Below are 11,983 nucleotides of genomic sequence, written 5' to 3' on the forward strand. Positions count from 1 at the left end.
ACTAATACCCTATAAGATGTTGCAAATATGGCTGGCTTTAAATGTTTATAGATCAAATACAGAATGTTGAAAAGGTCAAATATACCGTACATAGAGTTTCAAACACTGGAATCAATGTCATCACACATCAAGGTCTTAAGTTCGTATTCTTTTCATTAAAAAAATTAGAGATGCTGTACCTTTACTGAGCTGAAGCTTGATGAAAAGAAATGTGTGGATGGTGAACTTTCACAGCTGAAGTATCTAAAAGGCAGTCTGCATTGCAACCATGCAAGAAGAGAACTTAATTCAGTCTGGATGGGAGTAACTCAGGAACTGAGAAAAATAGTACAGAGAGAAAAAGAGGATAGGTAGTAAGGAATGCCAGAAGGAAACAGAGGAAGAATCAGAGAGAAGTCAAGTTAGACAACATCCAACATCAAGTGTTCTACAGTATCACAGCTTGCCTTAATTTCAGATACTCCAAGACCCACCATTATAAAGTAAGCAATAGGACACTAATTTAGAACAATAAGGCCTGCAGTTTTTAACATAACACAGACAAACAAGCAGAACCAACAATAAAAATGAGGCTATATTTGAGAGCAAGGGTAGTCTATAGTTCAGAGAAACCATCCCATTTTACTGCAGGGTCACATATAAGACCATTAATAGACAGTGATTCCATTCATAGCTACATTTTTCTCAAAGGGAAGAAATTTACACATCCAGATCAGTTACACAGCCTGTGAAAATTGATAATGATGTCTGCTCTGGCTCTGTAGAGAACTTTGCCCAAAATAACACTACTGATGTCATGGCTTGGGCTTGGAGATTATAATTTTTTAACAGAAAGCTTTTGTTACAAACAAGGAGGCATTTTGAGTTCATAATACGTGGGCATGCACCAGACAGCGAGGGTCTAACAAAAAGATGCAATCGAGTTGCATCAGGGACTTGTAGAAGCCAGCATTTGTGGCATTTAACCCATACCAGGGAATAAATATTTAAGTATCTCGGGCCTCTGCTGCATTGGTTGTTTTTTTAAACACGTCTATATTTTTTAACACGTCTAGTCTCACAAATTCAGGAGTGCAATGCTAAATTGTTGAAGCACTCTTTTAAGGGAGCCATTCAGGATTTAATTCTTGTAGCTATCACCAAGGGAGTGTCTTTCTTGTTTTCCTTCATGACATCAAAGGAGCCATGACACACTTGACCTAGCTGTCAAAGACCTTGGACAGCTCTTAGACAGCCCACACAACTTGGAATTTCCCTTGAAGGGCTCAGGAGATTGATGTAATATACAACATGAAGTACATAATCAACATTTCCATATGTGAAAACCACCATAAGGGTGTGCAGCGGTCAAGTGTATGGGCAGATTTGGCTAATTTTGTCAGTCATAAATTATGTGACAGCTATTGCTATATTATATATAACTACATTGCAGCTATAAGAGGAAGAGGAAAGACTTCAGTTTGTCCATAATGCACTACCTCTCTCTTCCAGACCACACTTTGTATCACCATGGAGATAAGGCCTTGTACAGTACATGTAACTGTGAGTGTGTGTGTGTGCATGTGTGAGAGAAAGAGAACAGGACGATTGATTTCTTCCCTTCCCTTTCCTCAGACCTCACTGTGGAGGTCTGAGGAACACAGTTTCTCAAAAGTCAATACATTACTGTTGAGGTTCAATTATAATTATTAAGCAGCACAGTCAATCATTCCGATACTCTGGGGTTGTGTCACAGATAGATATATAGATATATTAAAAAAAAATTTAAACTATCTGCATGGCTCAATGCCACGAGTTGTCTGAGAAAATATTTTTTCTTTGATGTGGGTGAACTGTTTCTTTAACAAAGCTCCGAGGGGCTTTGTTGTAGCATTCTGCAGCCTTGTGGGCAGCACTCATAACACTACAATGGCTCCTCTACTCCCAACACTGCTTGTACGTTGTTCAAATGGGTCTGTTTGAGCAGCATTACTACCTAGTCTGGGCTTTGGTTTGGCTTTAAACACTAAAGTGTTTGAATTCTAACAGGCTCAAACTCAAAAGTAAAAGCTTAAAGTCTTTCCCGTTTTACAGCCAGGTTTTGGTGAGCGCATGTGTCTGACTGGGAGATTTCCATTGGCAGACACACATACTGTATAGGCTTGTGCTGTGGGAACATTTTTGATATGCTAAAGAGGCCTTTCAGTTTTCTGTTGGGATCATATAAAAAAAAAAAACCCAAAAAGACGAAAAATATATACTGTAAATTTATCTTAAAGCTCACAAGCAGTCATGTGAGTTGTCTCAACTGGTGTATCGTAGGACAGATATACAATCATCTTGAGAGGATAATAATTCAACAATGTCAATTCACTCTCTAAAGAGAGCGTTTTTCTTCTCCGCTAGCAAAATAATTGAAACTTGTCGAACATTTTATCAAAACTCTGTACAAAACGGTTACACCTGCGACCCAATGTAGACCAGTGGTTCACCATTCTTTTCAAAGCCAACCAAATGACAGATAAAGCATTACACAATCCGAAAAGTACCATTTATCCAAACACGGGTAAGCAAAGATGAAAATGCAAAACTTTGAGAAAATGTGTCAACTAATAAGCAGCGTTACCTCCAATAAACTCCCACGCAGGATCGGGCAGTAAAAAGGAGGTTCATACAGGTAGTATAAAGGCAAAGAAGAAGAAAATGGTGTGCGGTGATGGAACAGTAAATCTTCATCATATTCTGTGAAAGACAATTTGTTCCCTGACATCCAGACAGATTTGGTCCCTTTCACCATAGACAAAATTTGACAAATTACATTGTGGCTCCGCAGGGGGTACATCACGGCAGCAACAAAACCCTGCAGTTTTTCAATTATCATTCACTATTGAAGCTAAAAAGTGGAGAGCCCGAGTCTTTTTTCACAATATCTCTCTTTTTAGAATAAAAGGCTGTCCCACGGATAACAGCCCTTGTTGCACAAGTGGCATGCTCATCTTCAACACCCAATCAGAATGCTCAACACAATACAATGTGCATAACATTACGGACTGACAGCACTGACTTTGGAGCTGATCAGACTGAGCAGAGCAAAGAAACAGCAAAATTCTATTTCATTTCCCTGAAATGGCAAAAGCAAAAATCATATTCCTATTTTTCTATTCATACCCACAAAAAAATAAAGCACAACAGTAGAAGACAAAAAGTAGCAACACTGCAATGTCCTCTACTACAAGCCAATGACGCCTCTGAAATCACACTCAGAAACCGTATCCCAAATAACTACCTGAAGAGCGCCTTTCTCTTTCTCCGCTGAGAACTGGGTAGTACTCTTTAATGATGGTTGGAGAGAACGAGAAAAGCAGTGAAAGAGTTTAGAGAACAGAGTGAGAGGGGAGAGGATTATAGTGTATGTTAGGTTGGGAGACTGGGAATTGAAACGAATGAATGTGGTGTAGCGAGCCTCTCTGCGGTCGCAGAGGACCAATTACACTGACAGATACTCAGTAACCTTTAGCAGTGTCTAAATGAGGTTGATTCCTGAGGTACATATGTAGCATCTCTGCTCAATGCAGCAAAGTGCAGTAGAGGTTGTCTGCTGGCCCAGTCAACTGGAAGCTGTCAACAGAGGGACTTATTTGCATCTTACAGATAATGCTGGCTGAGACCATTAGCACGACTTCACAGAACCATGTCGTAACATACTTCATTGAAAGAACTGCTCCAATTATATTAATTAATTAAAGTTAATATCATTCATTGTGAATGTATTACTCATGTGTTGAATTGTTTGTTTGCCTGTAGACACATTTTTGACATTTTTGCATGTTCACCTGACCTGCTGTGCACTATCTGAGACTCTAGGCTTCGCTAGCAATTAATTGGAATTAATTAACCATACCAGCATACCTGACTGAACATTGTCTTAATTTTCCCCAGAATGAGAACCAAATTACACAGTCCTTTCTGGAGACCTTCCTATGAATTACAGTTGCATATCAGTTCATTTTTATGAAATTATAAGTATGAAATTATAAGAAACTATGTAAACCCTGTAAAATAAAGTATCACCAAAAACACTGATGAGGAATAAATGACAATACTTATGGATTCATTCACCAAGTACAATGTCATGAAGGTGCCATGATTGTTACCATGGTGATTTACAAATATATAAACCATAGTACGTCTTACACTTGGCTGCTACTAAATGTGCAAGCAGTACCATGTGTAAGGTTGTTGTCAAGCAGCACAGGTGTGCTGTTATGGGCACTGCATGACTATGAATCTGCTCCAGTGCACAGTGAGTCATACACACCTGAAACTTAGAGAGCAGACGAGCTCTGTAACTAACTGACTGAGAGAGGCTAGTGCTGAACAATGAAAGGAGATGCAGTCATAGAAAGACTCTTGAAAAGGGAGGGCACGAAAGGTTGAGCAGAGGGTTCTGTGAGTGCATGTGTGTGTCTGCCAGTTTAGCTCAGGTGCTAAGATTGAAACTATATCATCCATTTCTTCTCTCCATTCTCAGAAATACCCTAACTTGGAACAGGTTAATATTTTTAGACGATTGCAAAGTGAATCAGTGTTGGGCATCATTAATCAGCCCGTATTGTAGTTGAGGAAAATGGATAGTTTTTCCAGGCCTGTGTTTAGCGAAGATCACCACCTTGCAATCACAGAGCTGTTATTTAACAACAGAAGTGCGAAGGCAAGGGACTAAAGAAAACAACAAAATGTAAAGAAACGAAAGAAGAAAGAAAAATCTATAATCTAGTGTCAATTGTGCAGTTTTTATGTTGCCAAATACTTGACAATTATACACCTGTTTTCCCAGACAGACTTCATTACCACACCAACTGGTGAGTCAAGTCAAGTCCAAACAAGTCACATCATGTTTTTTGTAAATCCCGTCAACACACACGTCTCAGTGGGTTCTACAAGCACACAACAGAAAACTGTTTCAGACCCAGCCCAGCCTCTCTAAGGAGACAAACAGGAAGAGTCAAAAGCCTTTGGACATAAAGGAAAAGATGGAAGAAACCTCTCAAGATAAAATTCACAAAGAGATCTCCCTTCTTGGATTGCTGGTGGTGCAAAAGAAACTGGCAATTACAAATAAACAGAAAGACAGACACTGACTCAAACTTTGACAGTATGTCCTCTCAAACACCTGCTGCCAAGATGCTGCTGGGCATAGGTGTGACCGCTAAGGCAAGATATCTGTGTGTGCGCACATGCATTTGTTCACAAGTGGGTGTAAAGCCACTGCAGGTAACACAAAAAGCCGAAGGACCAAAAAAACATGGAAAAGATCCAGATAATGACTCAGTCATTCAGTGTGCACCCACAAGTGTCTCATTCTCGGTCTCACACTCAAATACACACAAACAAAGGACCCAGATGATGAGCAATGTTGCATCACATAATTTTTTCTCACCCAAATCATCTTTCCCAGGCTCAGTGGCACTAGCGTCTCAGTTTTCAGTTGGTTTAAACTTTGTGTCAGTGTAGATGGGAAAGCATCAAACTCTTCAGTCATACTCAAACTTCATGGGATATAAACTATATGCAGAAAGTTTCAAAGTAGTGATGATAGTTTCAAATCTTCTCTGGGAATTGCAATTCACAAATACATCAGCAATGAATGTTCTGCACCAATGATCTCTACCAAAGCCAAAATCTAATTTAAACGAAATGCAGGTATTTCAAACCTCTCTTGAGTCAAAATGTAGCAGTAGTGGCCTAGTGTTCTTAAATGCTACACAGCCATTTGAAAGCCAAATAGCTTTTCATCTCATCTTGTCTGAGTGTAGATGACGAAATGGGACGCAAAGACACAGAGAGAAGATAAGGAGAAAAAAAAATAAATCAAACATTATTCTCTGTGAAAGCTGCCAGGCAGCAGGCAGTCCAATGTGTTGGAGTTTCAGCTCAGAGCCGTTCAAAGTGAAATTGTAATTGTGTGGAAAGATAAACGTGCTTTGCTGTTTTTTTTCTCCCTCTGCAGAGCTCGGCAGTGGGGTGGGGTCTCCTCTCTGGCTCAATGAAATGTAAAAGGGGCTTTTTGGGTGCTCTGAAGTCTGCCGGTGTTGTCTTTTTCTGTCGAGTGTGAAATTGCAAAGGCGTTCTACTGCACACACTCCCCTATACCCAGCTATCGCAGAATGGCAATGGAGGCAGTGGGAGGAGATGAGCATAAGGATTTGACCGAGTGATGAAAAAGGAGTGTGTGTGTGTGTGTGTGTGTCTGTGTGTGTGTGTGTGTGTGTGTGTGAGAGAGACAATAGTAAGTGGCTGTCACTTAATAATGGAATCTATGAATTTTGCTATGGTTCAAGGCACCTAAAAGGTTTATATCACAATACAGTAACTGTTTTGTAGATTCAATTAAGAAATGGTTTTAAATAATGATGCTATGTCTTTACAAGTTTACGCTCCTCCATGTTTTCTTGTCACTTTCCTCTTCTGTGGCAGTTGGCAAACCAGCTCAGAGGTGCATTACTGCCACCAACCAGCTCCCACAGTGGAAACAGTATTGTCAAATCTCTACCGGTAGACACATTTCCATCTTCACACAGTATATACCATCATATCGCCCAACCCTACTGAACAGTGACTAAAGAAAGATTTAATGTTGTCATTAACACAATTTCAAATACCTCAAACCTCAACAGGTAGTAATGACCAGGGGCAGTCTGCTCTACACCAGTGAGTTGCACAGAGCTGCTTAAATCCATATGGCCGCTCTATTTCACACCTCCATTTTAGCAGCATTTCTTTTTTTTTTGACTGTCTCATTTGTCAGACAGATGTTTTTGAAGCACTGAGTCACAAATACGGAACATCTCATTTTGTGACTCACTTCTTCATGACTCCATTGACACTATTAGCTTCATTGTGACTCGTGATTTAATGAGATCCTCTTTCTTGCATTTCACCAAAGCTGGCATATGCACATGCTTTATAAAAATGTTAAAAAAAGGATTCTTACCTGGCCTTGATAAAAAGAAATACAGCTCTCCTTTGACTGTGGTGCCTAGATCTCTTGGACACACAAAGCACCTAAAAAGACAAAGAAGAAAAGATTTGAAGGTTGCGAGGATCAAGGTCAAACAGCGTCATCTTGGCTAAATAAAGTCCATTATATTCAGAATCATAAGAGATGTGAAGATGCCGCAATATCTATCAATTGATGACAGTCAGTCTACCTCAGGTGAGTGAGTGACCAGATTTGCACTTGATTGGCTATATACAATATTAACTATATCATATTAAGTATTTGTGTTTGGTGAAGTCACTGCAAATTCCATTCTGTACAAGTGTAGATTGCATTATATTCTTCTTCTATGGTGTGTGTCCAATTATACTGAAATCTTTTATGCTGTTTCCATACAAACACAAAAGGTATATTTTATTAAGTACACCTAGTTAGAACTCAATGAAAGCAATACATCCTACCTTCATGCAGGTTATAATGTCATGTTTTGATGAAACAGTTTATGGTTGTTTTTGGAGACTATAGTTTGTGGTGCTGCTGAAATGGATTACTAAATTCCTGAAAAGATCAGTGCTTAAAATATCAAAAGCAAAAGTTTTCAGGATCTGCCATGTATACAATTTATTTTTGGTTATATATATTTGCCCAAACCTAAATAGTCTTGGGAATTTGACGTTTTTTTCTTGCTAGCTTGTTAGCTTAAGAATGTACAGTTTTCAACACTTGTGTCACGTCAGTGAACATGTTAATACTGTCCAAAACACCCCTTATTCATCCCTCTGGATTAACAGCTATGACGATGCCTGTTTCTATGAGGAAAAGAAGAGATAGGAGTGATAGGAAATGGAGGGGGGAAACAACCGGATAGGGATTTAGAGGAGAGGGGGACTAAGGATAAGTGCCACTTAGTGTTTCAGGTCCACAGTGTGCAACAATGACACAAATAGTAAAGGCCTTCCTATATCCCCTGCGTGCAAGCATGTGTGTGGGTGTTTGTACTGTTCCCACAGCAAAACAGCTGAAAAGACTGGTTAATATACCAGTACACTGAGAATGTATACAGGAAGAGGGAGTTTACCTCAACATCACATGTATGACTGCCTCTTCTGCTCAGCAATGCAGTTTAAATCAAAGCCACAAACCATTTCCACAGCAAGACAACAATACCTGTTTCTCCCTCACACACATAACACACACTTCCTTGCCTTCCTCCTACTGCGTTTCAGGGGTCCAACACTCGGTTTCCCCTCCTCTGTACCTCCACGGTGAGATTTCTTTCTAGTTATTATACATCTACATTCCTTTGTCAAGTGAAAACAAATACAATCATAATGTGAAGATGAAGTACACGTGATATACATGTGAATGTTATTTCAAATACAATATTAATCCACAAGAAAAATATACCACAGAAACAGGGATACCTGTCCAACAATCCGATCCAACAACCATGCAACTTTTGTTGATGTGAAGAGTTCTGTTGTTGCACTGGTTTGTATAATACTATACAAAGCATATTTTGGCAGTGCCAGTTCAATCCCTATTGAGCAAATCTAGTAATGTTTATCCATATCCACAGTGAACTACTGTGCTCTTCACCATCCCACTGGCTTTTAACCATTCACACAGGACAGTGGTATCTGGGTCGAGCTCTGATGAATCAGGTCCACACAGCCAATTGCCCTCGTGACGGGCTGATTTATTATTTATGGCAAGCAGAGAGGATTTTGGGAGGGTGGGGGTTGGTTGGTTGGTAGGTTGGTTGGTTGGTTGGTAGATAGGTAGAGTGATTCCTCCTGCAGGGTGATCTGTTATTTATAGACTGATAATAGTGATGTAACTACATTACCTCACAACTAGCGCTACCGTGCTAATACTGTGTTATGCATGTTTGAGATGTGGCTTTTCATATTTGGCCAACAACTGAGCATGTCCTCAGGTTGCCTACATTGCCCTTCCCAATAACATTGTGCCAGCACAGATTGCTCCACATCTGTGTTGACTGCGCTGGTTGATTTAATAAAGTATTTTACTGGTCAGATGTAGAACAAACATGTTCCACTGGCCTCTGCAGCTTTGATTTTACAGTATATGGATTGAGTACAAGGTGCAGGTTCAGTTTGTACTGTTAATAGGGTGGGATATTGTTCCATTAACATTTTTCTGTTCCGTGTCATTCTGCCGAGGGAACCCCATTAAATAACAAGCACATTTAGTTCAGGCTGTCCATCCATCCATGAGACAGACAGGTGGCTGCTAAATGGACTGATGATGAGTTCAAACAATGCCTGTACCAGAAATCCAGTGGGCATAAAATGTCCTTGCCAACTGGCCATAAGGGCTCACTACAAGTAAAGGTCAGAACCTTATCACTGGTCTGATCTTGCCACGCTTTTATACAATGTTCCAGACTAAGCAATACTATAATTGGCCTGACTGCAGTGGTATTAAGGTCAAATCTTCAAACACTGAAAAGCCGTAACTGCTGCTCCACTTGTCTAATTTTAATGAAACTGCAGGTATGATGCACCTCATTACTAACAGGCCCAAGGGGTGCGTGTTTCTTGATGCCTGCTGCAGAATTTTCTGGGGACATGTTTTATTTGTTCTGATTTTAGAAAAGTCGGTGGTGCTAAACGGAGCTTGCTGTGTTGTTTTTACTTTGCACTTCCCTGACTTATTTGTTAAACAGCTGTTTGTTCGTGTTTTCTGTTGAAGTTGTTTTCTGCCTGTTAAGCCATGGTGCCCATCATTTCTCTTGCTGCATACACACTTCCAGTCTTTAATCTCACTGTTGCTTTCATGAACTGGCTGCAATAGAGATCATTACTGTTAACAGTCAGTGATTAAATGTAATGGATATTTAAATATAAAGATATCACTGATTGTTACAGTAATTTAAACTGCAATATCTACACCTAACCCAAAAGGGACACAAAATTAGTAGCAAAAGGCTAATGGGCTAATCTGAGCAGCAAAAGTCATTTGAATCTCTGCATTGCAAGCCTGACAAGCACGTGACTCTTTCTCTGAAACACCTTGCCACTTGCTGACATTTACAGCAAAACGCATGCTGTCACACCTTGTTCACTCCTGGGTGTCTCCATCAGGCAATAAATAAGTAAACAGTGGAGAACACACACATGCACTCAAGACACACACAGACTGAACAAGGGTCCTATCTGAGAGGCTCCAATCCATTTACGATAGCCCTTCCATGCCTAAAAATAAGCAACTGAAACTAACCAAGCTGCAGGCATACTGTTCAGGCTCCTCAAACTAAAAAGGATTTGGCAGTAGCTGCATAGTGTGTGTGTGTGTGTGTGTGTGTGTGTGTGTGTGTGTGTGTGTGTGTGTGTGTGCGCACGCAAGAGTGTGTTAGTGATGCACTAATTCAATAGTCAGTATTGGTTTCACTGCGATAGTAGCAAAAATATATCAGATATTGGGAAAAAAATTGTTTTTAGCAGCGTTTACTTGTCAAGACTAGTTAATTAAACTTGGTTAAACTAAACAAGATCAAGAAGCAGAAGCTGCTAGCTCTGGTAAACATCATGTTCATCACAATCACTCAGTAAAACCTACACAAAGGTATATAAAAGTAGCCAGCCATACAGAGGCAAATGGTGAGCTATTGAGATGGCAGCTGACATGCAAATAGCCTTTTCTAAATAAAGTTTGGTGCATCAATCCTAAACTCTTCAACAGAGAATTGCAGTGCATTTACGAAGTGATTATTTTTCTGTCTGTTTGTAGACCTCAGCAGTGAAGTAGCATTGTTAAAAATAAAACCATGAATTGGGTGAAATTTGGCTTCATATGAGCACTCTAACCCATTTTTCCGTCTTCATCCATTCAATTATATTTAATAGAGAAAAATTTCATTAAAACAGTAGAACACATTCTAGGCAAATGGCTCAGTCAGCTGTGCTCAGACAGCAGCAATGAAGCCACCTGGTCCTCTCCAAGAGCCACCTCCGCACCACCACCAAGAGCCCTCTAATCTGTGCCAATCAGATGACGCTAAACAGCCATTTGTTGTTGAATTGGGCACCAGTACACGCCCCCTCCTCATTTCAACAGCCACTGCAAACCCTAGCAAAACGCTGGCAACGTAGAAAAAGCAGGCACAGCAGCGAGGGTGACAGAACGATCAGAGTGGTGAATAATAGAGAAAAAGAACTGTGGTGTAATTAACATGGTGGCTGGGGCCTGATGTACGTGGAGAGATAAAGAAAGGGAGTGAAGAGAGGGCGTTGAGAAAGACGATGGAAAAGAGATCTGCAGCGTAAGATGAGAAATTAAATAAATTAAAGAGTGGAGAAAGAAAGAGAAGCCAACACAACTGAGAGGAATAGAGTAGAAAACCTGTTTAATGCATCACAAAATACTGCCAGACGAAAGTTCAGAGATGGAGGGAGAAACCCAGGGACAGAACAGAAATGCAGAAGATAATTACATGTTTCCCAGCAAGCAAGTACATCTCAACATGGTCTCCCTAGCTCCGTTTCAATTCTGTAATGCAAAGTTCACTTTTAACTGGAAACACAGGGTACACTTTCAGTCATATGAAACAAGTCCACAGAGTGAATAAGGATGTCTTGTTATCCATTGCCTGATAGCACAGGTGATTTACTTAGCCACAGAGAGGAAGCAATGGATAACAGCCATCAGAAAAGAGCTGCAGATTTCCAAAATGGCGCTGCTCTGCGTGGGCAACAGTGAGCTGGAGCGGCATTGCAGTAAGGAGAGGAGTGAGTAGGACTGAGAACTGAAAGCAGCTCACTCTTTAATACTCGTGTGTGTGTGCTTTCTATGCAAGAAGACAGAGGAAGATAGACAGACAGACAGATACATGGACAGCAGTAGAGTGATGACAGGCATAAAGAATGACAAACAAGGAAGGGAAATATGAATGAAGCCACAGAGGAATTCTACATTTTCTCTCAATGTTAGATTACATCCACCTTAAGGCGGATACATTTAGAAGTGCATCTTTTTCTG

The sequence above is a fragment of the Enoplosus armatus genome, chromosome 19 (genome assembly GCF_043641665.1).
Source record: "Enoplosus armatus isolate fEnoArm2 chromosome 19, fEnoArm2.hap1, whole genome shotgun sequence".
In the NCBI taxonomy this organism is placed as follows: domain Eukaryota; kingdom Metazoa; phylum Chordata; class Actinopteri; order Centrarchiformes; family Enoplosidae; genus Enoplosus; species Enoplosus armatus.